Source organism: Coregonus lavaretus (assembly GCF_964263955.1).
Source record: "Coregonus lavaretus genome assembly, contig: SUPER_35_unloc_3, whole genome shotgun sequence".
Lineage (NCBI taxonomy): Eukaryota > Metazoa > Chordata > Actinopteri > Salmoniformes > Salmonidae > Coregonus > Coregonus lavaretus.
In genome coordinates, this window is record NW_028167179.1 from 621,336 (window position 1) to 629,033 (window position 7,698).

The following is a 7,698-nucleotide window of genomic DNA, read 5'->3' on the forward strand; positions in this document are numbered from 1 at the left end:
TTTGATTTGAGATATGTACAGTACCAGTCAAAAGTTTGGACACACCTACTCATTCAAGGGTTTTTCTTTATTTGTACTATTTTTTACATTGTAGAATAATAGTGAAGACATCAAAACTATGAAATAACACATATGGAATCATGTAGTAACCAAAAAAGTGTTAAACAAATCAAAATATATTATTTGAGATTCTTTAAAGTAGCCACCTTTTGCCTTGATGACAGCTTTGCACACTCTTGGCATTCTCTCAACCATCTTCATTAGGTAGTCACCTGGAATGCATTTCAATTAACAGGTGTGCCTTGTTAATTTGTGGAATTTCTTTCCTTCTTAATGCGTTTGAGCCAATCAGTTGTGTTGTGACAAGGTAGGGGTGTGGTATACAGAAGATAGCCCTATTTGGTAAAAGACCAAGTCCATATTGTGGCAAGAACAGCTTAAATAAGCAAAGCGAAAAGACAGTCCATCATTACTTTAAGACATGAAGGTCAGTCAATCCGGAGCATTTCAAGAACTTTGAAAGTTTCTTCAAGTGCAGTCGCAAGAACCATCAAGCGCTATGATGAAACTGGCTCTCATGAGGACCACCACAGGAAAGGAAGTCCCAGAGTTACCTCTGCTGCAGAGGATAAGTTCATTAGAGTTACCAGCCTCAGAAATTCACAGAGTTCAAATAACAGACACATCTCAACATCAACTGTTCAGAGGAGACTGCATGAATCAGGCCTTCATGGTATAATTGCTGCAAAGAAACCACTACTAAAGGACACCAATAAGAAGAAGAGACTTGCTTGGGCCAAGAAACCCGAGCAATGGACATTAGACTGGTGGAAATCTGTCTTTTTGATCTGATGAGTCCAAATTTGAGATTTTTGGTTCCAACCACCGTGTCTTTGTGAGACGCAGAGTAGGTGAACGGATTATTTCCACATGTGTGGTCCCCACCGTGAAGCATGGAGGAGGAGGTGTGATGGTGTGGGGTGCTTTGCTGGTGACACTGTCTGTGATTTATTTAGAATTCAAGGCACACATAACCAGCATGGCTACCACAGTATTCTGCAGTGATACGCCATCCCATCTGGTTTGCGCTTAGTGGGACTATCATTTGTTTTTCAACAGGACAATGACCAAAAACACACCTCCAGGCTGTGTAAGGGCTATTTTACCAAGGAGAGTGATGGAGTGCTGCATCAGATGACCTGGCCTCCACAATCACCCGACCTCAACCCAATTGAGATGGTTTGGTATGAGTTAGACCGCAAAATGAAGGAAAAGCAGCCAGCAAGTGCTCAGCATATGTGGGAACTCCTTCAAGACTGTTGGAAAAGCATTCCTCATGAAGCTGGTTGAGAGAATGCCAAGAGTGTGCAAAGTTGTCATCAAGGCAAAGGGTGGCTACTTTGAAGAATCTAAAATATATTTTGATTTGTTTAACACTTTTTTGGTTACTACATGATTCCATATGTGTTATTTCATAGTTTTGATGTCTTCACCATTATTCTACAATGTAGAAAATAGTTTACAAAAATAAAGACAAACCCTTGAATGAGTAGGTGTGTCCAAACTTTTGACTGGTACTGTACATAAAGGCAGGGTAAAGTGACTAGGCATCAGAATAGATAATAATAAGAAGAGTAAGAATAAAAAACAGAGTAGCCGCAGCATATAATGTGTCAGTGTATATGTGCAAGTACAGTGCCTTTGGAAAGTATTCAGGCGCCTTGACTTTTTCCAAATTTTGTTACATTACAGCCTTATTTTAAAATTGATTTAAAAAAAAATTTTCCTCATCAATCTACACACAATACCCCATGATGACAAAGCAAAAACTGGTGTGTATACATTTTTGCTAATTTATAAATAAAATAAAAATGGAAATATCACATTTACATAAGTATTCAGACCCTTTACTCAGTACTTTTTTGAAACACCTTTGGCAGCGATTACAGCCTCGAGTCGTCTTGGGTATGACGCTACAAGCTTGGCACACCTGTATTTGGGGAGTTACTCCCATTCTTCTCTGCAGATCCTCTCAAGCACTGTCAGGTTGAATGGAGAGCGTTGCTGCACAGCTATTTTCAGGTCTCTCCAGAGATGTTCGATTGGGTTCACGTCCGGGCTCTGCCTGGGCCATTCAGAGACTTGTCCCGAAGCCACTCCTGCCTTCTCTTGGCTGTGTGCTTAGGGTCATTGTCCTGTTGGAAGCAAAACCTTCGCCCCAGTCTGAGGTCCTGAGCGCTCTGGAGCAGGTTTTCATCAAGGATCTCTCTGTACTTTGCTGTGTTCATCTTTGCCTCGATCCTGACTAATCTCCCAGTCCCTGCCACTGAAAAACATCCCCACAGCATGATGCTGCCACCATGCTTGATCGTAGGGATGGTGGCAGGTTTCCTCCAGACGTGACGCTTGGCATTCAGGCCAAAGAGTTCAACCTTGGTTTCATCAGACCAGAGAATCTTCTTTCTCATAGTCTGAGAGTCTTTAGGTGCCTTTTGGCAAACTCCAAGTGAGCGGTCATGTGCCTTTTACTGAGGAGTGGCTTCCATCTGGCCACTCTACCATAAAGGCCTCATTGGTGGAGTGCTGCAGAGATATATTTTTTTCTTTTATTTAACTAGGCAAGTCAGTTAAGAATAAATTATTATTTACAATGACGGCCTACCCCGGCCTAACCCGGACGACGCTGGGCCAATTGTGCACCTCCCTATGGGATGATTGTCCTTCTGGAAGGTTCTCCTATCTCCACAGAGGAACTCTAGAGCTCTGTCAGAGTGACCATCAGGTTCTTGGTCACCTCCCTTACCAAGGCCCTTCTCCCCCGATTGCTCAGTTTGGCCGGGCGGCCAGCTCTAGGAAGAGTCTTGGTGGTTCAAAACCTTTTTCATTTAAGAATGATGGAGGCGACTGTGTTCTTGGGGACCTTCAATGCTGCAGACATTTTTTGGTACCCTTCCCCAGCTCTGTGCCTTCGACACAATCCTGTCTTGGAGCTCTACGGACAATTCCTTCGACCTCATGGCTTGGTTTTTGCTCTGACATGCACTGTCAACTGTGGGACCTTATATAGACAGGTGTGTGCCTTTCCAAATCATGTCCAATCAATTTAATTTACCACTGGTGGACTCCAATCAAGTTGTAGAAACATCTCAAGGATGATCAATGGAAACAGGATGCACCTGATCTCAATTTCGAGCCTCATAGCGAAGGGTCTAAATACTTATGTAAATAAGGTATTTTTGTGGTTTATTTTGAATAAATTTGCAAAAATGTCTACAAACCTGTGTTTGCGTTGTCCTTATGGGGTATTGTATGTAGATTGCTGAGGATATTTTTTTAAAAATCCATTTTAGAATAAGGCTGTAAAGTAACTAAATGTTGAAAAATTCAAGGGGTCTGAATACTTCCCGAAGGCACTGTGTGTGTATGTGTGTTGTGTGTGTATATAGTGAATGGGTGTCGCTGTAGTGTGAGTGTGTGTGTGTATACAGTGCCTTCAGAAAATATACACACACCTTTTTCCAAATGTTGTTGTGTTACAGCCTTAATTTAAAATGGATTACATTTAGATTTTTCGTCACTGGCCTACACACAATACCCCATAATGGCAAAGTGGAATTATGTTTTTCGAAATGTTTACAAATTAATTAAAAATGAAAAGCTGAAATGTCTTAAGTCAATAAGTACATTATTCCACCCCTTTTGTTATGGCAAGCCTAAATTCGTTCAGGAGTAAAAATATGCTAAACAAGTCACATAATAAGTTGCATGGACTCACTCTGTGTGGAATAATAGTGTTTAACATTATTTTTGAATGACTACCTTATCTCTGTACCCCACACATACAATTATCTGTATGGTCCCTCAGTCGAGCTGTGAATTTCAAACACAGATTCAACTACAAAGACCAGGGAGGTTTTCCAATGCTTTGCAAAGAAGTGCACCTATTGGTAGATGGGTAAAAAAAAAGCAGACATTGAATATCCCTTTTAGCATGGTAAAGTTATTAATTAAACTTTGGATGGTGTATCAATACACCCAGTCACTAAAAAGATACAGGCATCGTTCCTAACTTGCCGGAGAGGAAGGAAACCGCTCAGGGATTTTACCATGCGGCCAATTGTGACTTTAAAACAGTTAGAGTTTAATGGCTGTGATATGAGAACTGAGGATGGATTAACAACAATGTAGTTACTCCACAATACTAACCTAATTGACAGAGTGAAAAGAAGGAAAACTGTACAACAAGGCACTGAAGTATTTTCAAGTATAGTGGTGGCTGCATCATGTTATGGGTATGCTTATAATCGTTAAGGACTGGGATGTTTTTCAGGATAAAAAAGAAAGAATGGAGCTAAGCACAGGCAAAATCCTAGAGGAAAACCTGGTTCAGTCTGCTTTCCACCAGACATTGGGAGATGAATTCACCTTTCAGTAGGATAATGACCTAAAACACAAGGCCAAATCTACACTGGAGTTGCTTACCAAGAAGACAGTGAATGTTACTGAGTGGCCGGTGTAACAGGGTTAGTTATGTTTCCACTTGACACTACAGAAATATGTATTTGATGTTTAGGTATTCCTATTGGTTGGTTGAATTCACATATCAATAAGGTGTTATGCCATTGGTCATGCTTGCAGATAGGTGGAGAAAGCGGTAGGTCACGTTCTGAAATACTGTATTCTATTTTCATATCTACAATGTGTACGAGTTCATTATGTACATGTCCTGATGTATGTGTGTATATATATATATATATATATATATATATATATATATATAATAGATACAGTGAGGGGGAAAAAAGTATTTGATCCCCTGCTGATTTTGTACATTTGCCCACTGACAAAGACATGATCAGTATAATTTTAATGGTAGGTTTATTTGAACAGTGAGAGACAGAATAACAACAAAAAAATCCAGAAAAACGCATGTCAAATATTTTATAAATTGATTTGTATTTTAATGAGGGATGTGCTTTTGTATGTTATTGCTGTAAGTAAGGGTGAGTTAGCTAGTATGCTCTAATTGTAATTGTCGCATTAGCGCCCTGCTAATTCAGTTATTTCCATGCTAACAGACAAATCGCAAATCTACAGCCATCAACATACTGTTGTCCTCCACATCTAATGTGCTTCCTTGTGTCTATTGTCAGGTACTTACATTTATAGTATTTTGTACTATTTTTGTCATTGTTATGATATTTGATTACAAAATCCTCAGTCTGATAGACATACAAGAAACGAATCACGAATCTACAGCAGTGTTGCCAACTCCTCAGTAAGGAAAGTAGGTATTGGCTGACCTAAAAGTGGCTAGAAGTGCTAAATGACATCATCACCTAATTTGCACAATTGGCCATGTGCATGTATATGTGATGGACTCTGTAGGAGAGAGGAATAACTTCGTGGGAGAGACAAAAAGTGAGTAAAAAACACCCTATATTTACATCCCGCCCTGAATGTAAGCCAGGGCGGGATCAGCCAGCGGCGGCTTCCCGCATGCGCGATTCATTTGCAGTCTGGACGCGGAGAGGTGAACATCTCCTGCTCTGACTGCAGCTGGGAGGGACTGCGGCGCGAGGACTGGGCCGCCTGTGAAAGCACCCGCTGCTCATTGAGAAGAGTAAGAACGATACGTGCTTTCACGTCAGAGTCTCCAAAAGTCTCCAATAACACCAGAAAAAGTCGCTAGATTTGTCGCTAGTCGCTTTTAAAAAAATGTGTCGCTAGAGGGGTCTGAAAACTCGCTAAATATAGCAACAAAGTCGCTAACTTGGCAACACTGATCTACAGCCATCAACATACTGTTGTCCTGCACATTGTTGGGTTCTATTTTTCTCATAATTGGATCTGTATGTGATGAATAGCTTGGAAGGAATGCATTAATGAGGAGCATAGGTTTGAACTGTACTGATATGGATTGTTTCACATAGCAGGCTGTGATTCATGTGGGGAACGTTAGGGGGTAGGTCAGATAGGACTTGTATTTCTTACAGATACGAACACTCTCTCTTTGTTGTCTGTGAAACCGTCCTTGAACGTAGGTACATAGAGTACAGATTGGAAGGGTGTCTTTTGGGTGCTGACTCCACAGGTTGTTATGATAAACTTATGCCTGGCAATAGTGTGCAACAAGTGGAGCGCAGAGGGGTTGGGACCAACCCATGCGCCAACGGATTGGCTGAGTAAAGTCTAAACCACACTCAGTCCTTTACTCTGATTGGCCAACAGAAGAGGTGGGAACTATCTGTCAGAGTATTTGAAAAAGAACCTGTAAACAATGTTTTTAGTTCTCTGAGTGCCCTGCGTGGTATTTCAGTGGACCCGTATATACGAACCTTCATACTTATCATACATACATTTTGCATATAATAAATTAAGCTTGGATTGAAGATCTCATGATTCTTATTCCAATACCAGATTTGAATTACGCAATTTCTAACAACATCTAATGTGCTTCCTTGTGTCTATCGTCAGAATAAACACCAATCAACTGGGTTGCTGGCTGGACAGTCCTTTCTTTAAAAACATTTAAACATTTTTTAAAGACTATTCTTCCACTTTGACAGAGTATTTTGTGTAGATTGTTGGGGGAAAATTGCAATTAAATCTATTTTAATTCCACTTTGAAACACAATAAATCCAAGGGGCTTGTAGACTTTAGCTGTTCCACCAATCTGGGCAGACGAACTTTCTAGGCAGCCCGAGTATGTGTATCCTGACCGGTAACCAGTCTGACAATGAGCAAGTTCGTTTTGCATCGCCCGGCGTGCTATTATTCCTTACATCGTTTGTCGGCTATATCGTAGCGAGAGTTTCTGAAGAAATAACTAGCCAATGATAATGAGAGATGTATCTCTATTTTGACTGCCTGTATGTGTCTTGCTTGTGTTTTGATATGCTTACTTAAATATACTGTTACAACAGACAAAGTTTGTCTTTTGTGTAGGCTACAACATGAAAAAAGAACATGAAATTGCGCTTGAGGCATGGAATGCATAGTTCGAACATGTCGACCATATCTTCCGTGTGGCCTGCAACATGAAGTTTCCCCCTCCATATCAATGAGCGGGAAGCGGCAGTGGGAGCACTGAGCAGAAGCTACGTGGGCAGTAGATGCGCAGAAATCTTCGTATTAATAGCCATGGCAAATCGGGTTCCAGAAAATCCGGAACCGCAGCCACTCCATTCAAATAATAGCCAGTGTGAAGAATAATACCCAAATATGCAAAGGAAGATATTGCATATTTATACCTTTGTGCACCTAATTTAGGAGACATCACCATGAAGAAAATGAAATTCATATCCATAATTATGCATTTCTGTGTATTACAGATCAGGGACCCATGATGTAATTATGTTACCGGATGTAAATCCACTTAAATTACTGTAGTTCAATAACCAAAATAACAAAATTCTAACTCAAGGTGTCAGTAAATAAATATAAATTACGGTCCCATTCTCATTTGCTTTTAACAGTACCAATAATTAGAACAGGGCATGGTAGAAATAGTTTTAGTTACTCAGCTCCGTGGTCCTGGAATTCTCTCCTAAACATTTAAAAATGTGATGATCTAGTCACGTTGGTGGAGTTTAAACACTTGATCGAAGAAAATATAATAGAAGAGTGTAATTGTCTTTAGGACAGCTGTTTTTTAGTTATGACATTCATGTTTCTTTACATAATATGTAATTGTT